Below are 11,692 nucleotides of genomic sequence, written 5' to 3'. Positions count from 1 at the left end.
AAAGAGCTAAACTGTAACACCTGGTGGAAAATCATTTCCACCTTCCCTGGCGAGACTGGGAGCCTTGCCTAGCCCACAGGCCTTACCCTAAAGTACTCTAGCCTCTCCTGAGAGAAATGGGACCTTTGACCTCAAGGTCCATCCGTTCTCTTCTGGAAGCAAGCAGCACCTGGACCGGTCCACCGCAAGTGGAACCAGGTCACCTGCCAGATGCTGAAGGACATCTCTCTTCTACTTCCTGTGCTCCTTTTTATCCATCCTCCTGACTTTCTCTTGTTCTCTATGTTTTTTCCCCTATGTTTACTTCCTGTCAACTGGTTGTTTGCCTCTTGACTTAGGGTTAACTTTATTTAATCCTTTTTTTTTACGGTACTCAAGCAGAAAGCTCTTGGATAAAAGGTGTGTGGTAGGGCTGAGCCACACCACAACTAGAAACAGGTTTTTCCAGTAAACAACCCATTTCTGGGTTCACAGTGTGATCAAATATCCTGCAACAGAGATATCCTGACGAAGATGATCAAATTTGTCCCAAGGAACTCCATGTCCCTAATCAACAGGAAGTAGTCTAAGGATATCAACGCACCCCTTTCACCCTAACTTTCTTTCTCTGTTACCTAGTGTTGGGAGGTTGGAAGGGATGGAGTGATGTAGGGATGTAGGAAAAGGAACTCAATGAATATCCAAAAGTCCAACCTGGCTACTGTAAATTTCCCATGAAGCAACATTTGGCCTGAGCTGAACAGTTGCTGTCTTCTTTGGTGACATGTTCTTTGTCATCACCCCTGTAACAGGGCAGCTTTTGGACGGGGATGTCCTTAATTGGGTTCCATAAGGTTCTTAAAAAACTTTTTATCTCTTATCTGTATGAATATTTTGCCTGCGTATATGGATGTGTACCACATGTGTCCATGGAGATCAGAAGAGGCATTGGGTCTCCTGGGATGAGTTGTGAGGCTAGGATGGTTGTAATCTACCACGTGGGTGCTGGCAATCAAATCCCAACCCTTTGTAAGAGTAAAAAGTGTTCTTATCTGCTGAGTCAACTTTTCAGGCTCCCATACGGTTCTTACCTCGCCTTAATGCTTTCGCTGAAGAGAAGCCCCACCACACTGGTTAAGATGTTACTGAGTCTTTTCTTTGGATTTACAGAACCCAGAACATGTAATGACCTGGGAAACACTGTACTTTAGTTCTGTGAATATGTCTTCCCAAAAAGTATAGACTCTCCCAAACCTCAAGCTTGCTCTTACCCACTGCTTTTCCCTCTATATAATAGACTCTGCATCCATAACTTCCCCACAGCTTTGAGACAATAGCCCCTCCATTATTCCAAGATTGCCTTGAGTAAGCCTGATTCCTCCCTTTCAATTCTTGTATCCTAAATATTGGCCTTTGAGTGGCAGATGCCCAGGGATTTTACTTCAAATAAGAATATAAAAGAAAACAACTGTAGTGAGAATTTTGGTTTCTTTTAAAATACCATGTAAATATGTTTTTGTTTTAACCCATGGTGTGGGATAAGAGGCTGCTTCACCGCAGGTGATTGACTTGCCTCACGCTCTATCAGAGATATGATCTTTGCCAGCTGCAGATAGTTTAGTTCTGGGGACTCTGGAGAGGTTATAAATAGGAGAGCCCTGAGAGGGCCTGTTGCAGCTGCTTCCCCTGGTGCTGCTGGTTCTTCCTATTGTTGGTTCATCCTGAAGCTGTGTTTGCTATTGCTGGTTGCTGGGCTGCTATTATGCTAACAAAGAAGATTAGAGTAGCCTCAAGCAACTCTACATTCCTAATAAGCAGGAAGTTGTCTACAGAGTTCTGTGTCCCCCTTTCCTCTCTAACCTTCTGTCTCTTCTACCTGGTGTTGGGGTGGAGAAGGGTGGGAAAGATAAGAACCCAATAAAATAGATTTTTAAAAAACCCAACATCTCCTAGCAAGGCCAACGAGGCACAACACCTATAGAAAAAGGTTTGCGGAACAAACGATCCATGGAAATTCCAATCTTCATGGCACCAGGAACCTTTGAACTTCTTTGTCAGTTCTGGCCCACTTCCTTACTGGGAAGTGCATTCTGGCCTCTGTCCGATTTCTTGCTCTGTGACACAAGAACCTGGGAATCCTGGCAGATGCTACCACCTTATATATTGGGCACCAGACTTGAGAAATTGTTCTTCTCTCGAAGCAAGGTGTGCACAGTGCATACTGCTGCCTTGGGTCTTTGCCCAGATAATCCATAGTACTGGTGTGTAGAGGAATGTTAATTCAGAACATGGCTGTTCTGGCAAGAGATCACATCCAAAGATCTAGGTCTGTGTGATCTAGCTGGAATACAAACACACCTTTAATCCAGGGGATAAGGCCAGCCTGACATAGAACAAGTGTCAGGTAAAGAAAAGCTGAGGTCCAGGCGTTGGGGTACAGGCCTTTAAACCTAAATGAAGGTAAAGATAGTTTGTAGAAGGAAGTACCCATGTTTGAAAGTGATGTCTAATTGAGTGGCAGAAAAGATGATTAATCAGATTTGACAGAATAGAATATGCCCAATTCTCAGAAGAGAGAGGAAAGGGAAGAGGAAGCAGTTTTTACCAGGACAGTAATAGAGAGATGGGTTGTGGGGAGAGAGAGAGAGAGAGAGAGAGAGAGAGAGAGAGAGAGAGAGAGAGAGAGAGAGAGAGAGAGAGAGAGAGAGAGAACACAGGTGAAGATGGAATGAGCCAGAAAATGAAGCCAGAAGATTAGAGCAGATTGCTGAGTTAGTCTGAGGCCAAACAGAGCAATTCTGGGTGGAGAGAGAAGCCAGATTAAATAACTCAGCTGGGAGAAGAGTTTGAGTCAGAACAGCTGAGTTGAACCAGCCAGCCCAGAGCTCAGAAAGAACAAGAAAGGGTGAGCTCATTAAGCAGTAAGTCTCAGAGGCTAAAACCATTCTAGTTAGAAGCTTCCAGGACTAGGCCTAGGTTAGGAAAAGGAGGCAGTAAGCCTCCCAGACAACAGCCAAACAAGGAGAATAAAAGTCACTTTTACGCTGGTGCCTGAGCTTCTGTTGAACACTGATCTGTCTTTACACGCCTGCCTTCCCTGGTCTGTTGCTCTTTTTCTAAGAAAAAGGGCCCATCTAAATCGTCCTTGGATTTCACCCCTTCCTTGTGCCTTCTATGCCCAAACATAGTGCTGGGGTGACCTGAACCCTTCAGAAAATTATTTTTTTATATCAACTGACCCGAAGAGTACTCGGTGAAGGGTGCAGAACTCCACGAGGGGAGAAACATGCTAAATCCGACTTCCTAACGCATTGCTTTCACATGCCTGGCACATCCCACGAGTTCAACACACAGTGACTGAAGGAAAGAGGAAAGGAGGTGTTCCTATCTAAAGCTGTTCATCGTCCCTTCTCTAAATAAGCATGGTAGGCACCCACCAAAGCGAATTCTGCCCAGGCTGTGAACCGGCGTCCTCCGGAATGTTCCCAGTTGCTCCCCGCACTTGATGAGAGCGCCGCTTTCTCTACCCAAAAGAGGTTGTTCTTCCCACCTGTGCTCTTGGGACCTTGTATGATTCTGAGCTTGCGTCTTACAAATGGGTGGCCTGTTCCACAAGCAGGGCTGGGAGGAACTAGCAGAGCTCTAGCAACGAGCCAGGAGATCACTGCGCCTCTCCTGAGCAGTTTGATTCCGAAGTCAGCACTTCCAGCTTTCCAGACCTCTCTTTAGAGAGCTCTTCACATTTGTCCTAGTCAGCTGTTTATTCAAATGCTGTTCAGAGGGTTTACACACTGGTGAATGTCGGGCCCCAAGACTGTTTTCTCTTGCTACTCCGTATTCCTGCCTCACAGTTGAAGGGTAGATAAATGAGGAGGAGGAGGAGGAGGAGGGGTGGGGGAGGAGGACGCGGGAGGAGGATGAGGGAAAAGGGGGAGGAGGACGAGGAACACAAAGTCGAATTCAAGAGTCAGGCAGAGAACACGACCTCGCCTTACCGGTGCAGCGTTTCTACTTTCCACAGTTGATTCCAAAGCCGAGGATTCAAGTGGACCTTCTTATTTAGTGAGTACCCTGTGGCAGCAGCCTGGCCTTGCCCAAGGAGGTTAGTTTTCGTGTCTTCAGTTTTAGGAAGATTTTCTACTCCACGTTGGGGGTTAGATCAGATCCCGTTGCCACCCAATGGATATGTCAATTTCTCACTCCGCAGAATGAGAGTTATTTTAGAAATAAGGTCGTGGGTGTAATAATTAGTTGAGATGAGGTTGTAGTGAGGTAGAGTGGGCCTCTTCATCCGATGTGCCTGGGGTCCTCCTAAAAAGGGACAATTTGGACATACGACAGGAGGATTTTAAACAAGGAAACAAACCAAAATAAAAAACATTGAGTCTGTGCGGTGGCACGAACTTGTAATCTCAGAGGAGGCCAGGAGGCAGAGGTTGGATGATAGTCGAAAGTTTGAGGCCATCCTGGCCTACCCAGCAGGTTCTAGACCAGCTGGGAATACGTGGTGCTGTCTCACAAACAGACAGACAATACTAACTAAGGAATGAATCTTCCTTGTAACAGAGTATGCACTTTGTTAAGGGAGAACAGGTGTAGAAATGTGCTTCAAGGTCTCCTGGGATGGGTGAGAGACTGGGTTTAGCTCAGAGTGCCATGTGGATAACTGACTCAATAATCATATGGGTTTTTGCTTTTTTGGTTTGCTTTTTTTGCTTTGTTTTTGAGGAGCAAACCCTGCAGAGAGGACCTGTGGTATGAGTCAGCCCTTGCCCCCTGCCTCCATCCTGCCTGTGACAGCCTGCATGGTTAGCTACTGCATGCCAACCTCACACCTGCTGAGTCAATTTAGCAAGCCTTTCGTATCCTCTGTATCTGGTCACCTTAAATATTGATCAGGTATTGATTGGCTCACTCTCTGTCATCAACTCTCTCATCACCCAGCCTGTCTTCAAAAAGAAACTTGTTTTGCCTGGTACCCAGAACCCTCTTACCCATGGAGTTTCTTTAGTAATTTTCCATCTTCAGCCCCTAGCCCCACTGCTTGGCTACCATGTTTGTGTTTCTCCTTTCTATAATCCTCCAAGCCCCCAACACAGCAAGGATTACTCGCTGTGCCCATGGTTACAAACCGTAACATTCTCCGTGTGTACTGCCTTTGCCCTTTGTTTTTTGTCTTCTACTCCTTACTCCTCGGTGTCTAGGGCCCTAATGGCCATTGGCCAGTCAGCTAGTTCCTGGAAGTGCTCAATACAATGCTTTTTGGGGTGCAGTTTCCTCGTAGACCAACCAGCCAACCCAGAGTCCACAGGCTCAGCCCTTCACACTCCAACTACTATGTGCCTGCCACCCTGATCATCCCAGGAAGACAGCAGACACTTGGGGACAAGACCCTACGCTCCAGGACCCACACAAAGGCTTCTAAGTAGCCAACCCTAAGTCTGCTAGCTATAGCTTATCCTGCCTCCCCTCGGAAACCACCAAGAAAGCTCCTGTCCCTTTTGTGTGGTCCTCCTGGCCCCCTCAGGCATCTCACTCCTTTCCCATGTGGCCCTTTATTGTGGCTTGCTTCCTCCTCTTGGGGTCCTTGGGGAATAAATGACCTTCTACTGCCCTCACCACCCTCTCCTGGTGTGTTGGCCCTGTCCTACTTAGACAAAAACAAAGCCTAACAAGACGCTTTGCCCTGGCGCACTGCCAGATCTCTGATTTCTGTGCCATGCCCCGATTATAAATAATGTCTATTCACGCTAACAAATACCCTGCTGATGGCTTGAACTTGCCTTACAGTAGTTTAGATTCTCTTTAATATGAGGACATGAAATTTCCACATTTTTACTGTTGGACGTTACTTGTCCAGTTGTTTTTCTTAGTAGTTTTGCATATAAATATTATTTTATTTTACTTAAAAAACAAACAAACAAAACCCCTCCAGCTTCTCAAGTGGAGAAGCATATCTTTAAAAAGACCCACATCAAGCTGGCAGTGATGGTACACACCTTTAATCCCACCACTTGGGAAGCAGAAGCAGTTGGATCTGTGTTCGAGGCCAGCCTGGTCTACAAAGGGAGTTCCAGGACAGCCAGGGCTACACAGAGAAATCCTGCCTTGAAAAACAACAACAAAAACAAACAAAAAACCCACCAAAAAACAAACAACCAAACAAACCAAAGACCCAACCCAACATACCACACAGAACATGATTTTCCGAGATGACATACGAGCCTGCTTAGGAGACATGGTGACAGAGGTGGTGATCTTATTTGGGAGAGTTAGTGGTGCTCTTGCAAGTCCTCTGTCTTGTGCCAGGCGTGGTGGCTCACACCTTTAATCCCAGCACTCGGGAGGCAGAGGCAGGCGGATCGCTGTGAGTTTGAGGCCAGAATGGTCTACAAAGTGAGTCCAGGACAACCAAGGCTAACACAGAGAGACTCTGTCTCGAGAAACCAACCAACCAACCAACAGACAAACAAACAAACAACAACAAAAAAAAACCAAGCAAGTCCTCTGTCTACAACAGATCTTCATATCCCCCTGCACACATTCCACTAACCCACGTAGTCATAGGTAATAGCTTGCCGTGAGGCAGAGGATGGTCAATTTCCTTGTCTCACTTGAATGTGTCACAGGCTTGTCACATGGCTTGTCATCCTCCACCCTACTAACGTTTAGATCAGATACTTCTTTGTTCGAGAAGCATTGCAGGAAAGAATTTTTCCTGTGCATTATAGGATTTTGTCAAGTGATTTTTGTTTTGTTTTGGTTTTTTTTGTTTGTTTATTTTTGATTTTTCCAACGGGGTTGCTTTGTGTGGTCTTGGCTGTCCTGGAATCACTTTGTAGACCAGGCTGGCCTCGAACTCACATCAATCCACCTCCCTCTGTCTCCCGAGTGCTGGGATTAAAGACCTGCGTCACCATGCCCGGCTACATTATAGATTTTAATGTATGTACATAGTTACTGATTTTTTTGAGGCAAGGTTTCCATATATAGCTTGGGCTGGCCTCTAGCTCGTAATTCTGGGAATGGAGAGGTGCAAGTGTGAGGGCTTGAGTTTGATCTCGAGGTGTTATCAACATGGTATCGTGGGAGAAGGAGAAGAAGGCCACTGGCTCCTACCCATCCTTGACCATTTATCTGCAGATAACGGTCCATGAAAATGGAGAGACATTTCCTTCTTTGGTACAGTCACTGATACATTGTTCCTGCGAATATATCTTCCTCGGTGTTCCTGTAAGCAACCCTGAAGAACCTTCCCCACCCACAGGGACATCGCTAGTTGGGAAAAAAGAAGGACTTGGTGGGAGCGGGAGGGCAACAGAGAGGATAACAGCAGGGGGAAGAAGCAATTATTATTACATGTATGAAAATTCCGCAATGAAGCTCATTGTCACGAATAAGTAACAACAGATGCTAATAGAAACCTTTAGGAACAATCTGGGCATGGTGGTGTGTGTGGTCACCTCAGTGTTGAGGAGGCAGGAACAGGAGGAACTCTGGGGTTTTCCGACTAGTCAGTCTAGTCAGTGAGAGACCCTGTCCCCCAAAATAAAATGAATGGTTCCTGAAGAACAAAACCCTAGGCTGACCTTTGGCTTCCCCTCCCTCCCTCCCTCCCTCCCTCCCTCCTTCCCTTCCTCCCTCCCTCCTTTCCTCCTTTCCTTTCTTTCCCTCCCTCCTTCCCCCTCTCAACCCCTCTCCCAATCTTGCATGCACCCCATACCCGGCTTGCTTTATAAGATCTTGACAAGCACTTCTGACTTTTTGTTTCCAAACATTGTTAAATATTTTTGGAGCTGAGGGGGACAAATGTGGTGGCAAAGTCTCTATGGGCAACCAGTGCTCTAGAATTAGAAGGAACCCTGAGATGCAGCCAGCTCCTGGCTGGGGTTAGCCCTCCATGCCATTTTCTTGGCCATGGTGGCCATTAGTGACGAATAAGAGAACAGCTTCAGCCTGTTTCTCATTTACCTTTCTTCCCCTGAGCTGACTAGCTGCTTGCTGGCACCTTGCATTTCCCAGTCAGCCACGGCCATCTCTTGTCCTCCATGTTGCTGAGCAGCCCCTGAGGTTCTGTGGAGGAAGGTGCACTGAAAGGTGGAAGTCTCAGGGGCTCAGGCCCATGGAATAGGGCCGGTAGCCATGGCTACCACATCACCAGAGGAGCCTGTTGCAAATGCAAAGGCCTTTCTGACCGGAATGGTCCTCTATACAGGCTCAGCTCCTACTAGCAAACACTCTAGCTTAACACACCAGTGAGGAGGAGGCACGTGTAAGCCACACATGCATCTGCATGCTAGAAGATGGCCCATTGCAGGAAGAGGAGCACATAAGCTTCATATCATTGGATATATTTCACACATTGGCTAATGTAGGAAGTACACTTTCTGCTTGGGCATTGCTTTATACTATGACTATATGAGGAGTGACATTTTGATATTTAAGGGTCCTTTGAAGACCCTGCATTTGGCAGGCAAGGTCTGGAGCTCTGCACGTTAAGGAACCCTTCAGGTACCTTTTATGTATATCAACATTTAGGGACTATCATGTTGTTTTTTTAAAAGAAAACCACAATCATTCTGGTTTACCAATAAAGACTCAGGAGCCAGATGCTGGGGTGAAAACCTGCTGGCTCAGGGAGGCAGAGAAAGCACCCAGCTGACCTTCCTACTCAGCACATGTCCCCATGGAAAAGGCCAAAAGGACTCTCTAGCTCAGCTGACAGCCTAGGAGGAAAGGACCAAAAAAAACCCAAGGTTGAAGGCTTGCTAACTCAAAGCTCAAAAAGCCTAAAAAGCCAAAAGCCAAGGAGCTGAAGAGCTCAAGGGCTTAAGAGCTAAGAGCTCCTTCTACCTCACGCTGTCTTAAATACCCCTCAACTCAAAGTCCTTCCTGCTCTTCAATCCCTGTCAGCTGGTTTCTTGCTCCTCCTCTTGACCTGGGGTTGTCTTTATCAAGTCCTGTGTACAGAAAGCTCTTGGATTAAAGGTGTGTGCTAGGGCTCAACCACACCAAACAAAAGATAGATTTTTACAGTTCACAATCTCAAGGATCACAACGGGATCAAATATTCTGCAATGCTTGCTCTAACATCAATAAACTAGGTACTATCTGGGAAAAATGCATTCATAATGTCTAGCTCATTAGTATTTGGCAACCTTGGAGAAAGTATTTTACAATCTATCCTATATTAGGGAGTCTAAAGTTCTGTACCTAAATAATTTTGTATCAAAACTTGCATTACCAATCAAATCCATCTTTAGACCTAAAACATCTTCTTAAATCCTAAACAACTAAGTTTAATTGTAAAACTGTAACTATTTAGTTTTCAATCCCATCAGAAACCTGATAAAGATAAACATTATCTAAATAAACAGGAAGTGCAGAGCAAGCCGCTTCCAAAACTATAGAAATGACAGCTACTGCTGGCCACCTGGACAGTCACCCAATATCTCTATGATGTTAAAACATCATCTTCAGCCTTCTGGCTCAGAATAGCTGACAGACTTTTCTATGAAGCAGGTATTATGAAGGACTTGCCTATTTTGTCCTTGCAAAGTTTGGCAGTAGACTTCCCGGAATCCAGTTTGTCCAGTATTCTGTCTGCATAGAGCAAGGGCGATTCTTTCTCAGTGGCTGGCTTGCTGCATATGAAGCTGTCTCCTAAAGGAGAATTTTTTGTTTTGTTTTTTTGAGACAGAGTTTCTATGTGTAGCCTTCGATGTCTTGGACTCACTCTGTAGACCAGGCTGGCCTTGAACTCACAAAGATCCAACTGCCTCTGCCTCCTGAGTCCTGGGGTTAAAGACGTGCACCACCACCCCTGCCTAAAGGAGAATTTTTGATGTTTATCTTTCTTGAAGTTGAGAGGAGGTGCTGCCAGGAGCTGATATGTCTCATTGTCACAAAATTCTAAAATTAATAAATCACCTTTAAATGCCATATTCTACAGATCTCTGAGGTTTCTGAAGACCATCTACCTATCTCTAGTATATCTGAATAATTAGTTCCTAGCTATATACTGACTGATTAACTTAGAAAACTACAAGTTTGATTGACTATTAGTTTGCATTTCTTAATTATCCTAAACAGCTTCTGATAACAGCTTTCAAAAAAACTAGAACTTCACATTTCATTTTTAATACTTACATAGGTACAATACCTTAAAAAGAGTTGATACGCTGGGCGTGGTGGTGCACACCTTTAATCCCAGCACTCAGGAGGCAGAGGCAGGCGGATCTCTGTGAGATTGAGGCCACCTGGTCTACCAGATGAGGCCAGAACAGCCAGGATGACAAGAAAAACCCTGCCTGGAAAAAAAAAAAAAAAGTTGATACACAGTGACACAGTGTGCTGTAACCAAAAATATCAAAATATAAACCTTAATTTTCTATCAATGTACCAAGGATCTATACCAATGTCATCAATTATAACCTTCATTTTCTATCAATATACAAAGATCTATAAGAGTAGATTCAATAATCTACCCTCTTTTGCTATGTTATTCTAAATCCCCTCTTTTTGTCTTAATAAAAAGGAAATTTTTTGTTTGTTTGTTTGTTTTCGAGACAAGGTTTCTCTGTGTAGCCCTGGCTTTCCTGGACTCACTTTGTAGACCAGGCTGGCTTTGAACTCACAGCGATCCGCCTGCCTCTGCCTCCCGAGTGCTGGGATTAAAGGTGTGCGCCACCACCGCCCGGCTAAAAAGGAAATATTTTTAACTCTAACACAGTAAAACTATTTACAAACGTGAAGCATTTTTTGCTAAGCTTTCCAGTCTAGTTTGGTTGTATTTGGCATTTTAGGATTAAGTATTTTTGAGTTCAAAGTTCTGTAAAATGCTCATCATATGAACTCAGCAATTTGAATGTCCTAATCAGTCTGCAGTCTGAATCTGGTCTTTGGGTGGTGCTTGTCAGTTTAGCGGCAATCCTGACTAGGCAGGACATAACAGTCAGCTGAAAGGTGTCCACTGTTTGCACAGAACCAGGCAGCAGAGGAAACATGGAGCAGTCCCCCGCCTGCCCCCCTCCCCCCTCCTCCCCTTTTCCCTCCCCCCCCCCCCCACCAAGTGGGTGTTGTTTCACAATCCAGGTGCATTCATCATTGCCTTCCCGCCCCCCATCATCCTGGAAACCTAAAAGGTTACTACTGTTAGGAGTGGTAGCAAACCTAAATATTTTAAATGCCATATTCAATCACTTCTCAGCCTTTTGGCTAAGATCAAGCGTAGTATTTGTTCTTATCAGTTTGAATGCCATATTCAGCAGATCTCAGAAAATTTTTGAGGGCCATAATCTATTAAGTACATCCAAGGTACACAAACTGTTTCTAGTTACTTGCTTTAGACTCAAACCTGGAGACACATACAGGGAGCTAGATGGAGCTTATTTCTAAAATTAGTTAATACTCTGTAAGAGCGCTAGTATCACAACACTATGACATTAACACTTAAAATATGTTCTCGAAAGTTGCTTATTGGGTGTGGGGAGTGGGATGGCTCAGCAGGCAGCGGTGCTTGCCACCACACCCGACACCCTGAGTTTGCTGCTTAGGCTCCACATGGTGGAAGGAGAGAACCAATCCTTCCGTGCTGTCCTTTGGGCTCCACACGTGTACCATGGTGTGTGAGATCTCACACACACACACATACACACACACACACACACACACACACACACACCATGTGTGCTACACAGAGACATATAACCAT

At 45.2% G+C, this 11,692-nt stretch overlaps 1 pseudogene; it reads left to right on the top strand.

The window, feature by feature from the left end:
• The first annotated feature begins 11,176 nt into the window (after positions 1–11,176).
• On the top strand, positions 11,177–11,281 carry LOC127196743 (uncharacterized; annotated as a pseudogene).
• The last annotated feature ends 411 nt before the right edge of the window (positions 11,282–11,692 follow it).

Source organism: Acomys russatus, chromosome 12, assembly GCF_903995435.1.
Source record: "Acomys russatus chromosome 12, mAcoRus1.1, whole genome shotgun sequence".
NCBI lineage: Eukaryota > Metazoa > Chordata > Mammalia > Rodentia > Muridae > Acomys > Acomys russatus.
The sequence above is the reverse complement of the archived record's forward strand: the minus strand, read 5'-3'. Positions and strand labels throughout refer to the sequence as shown.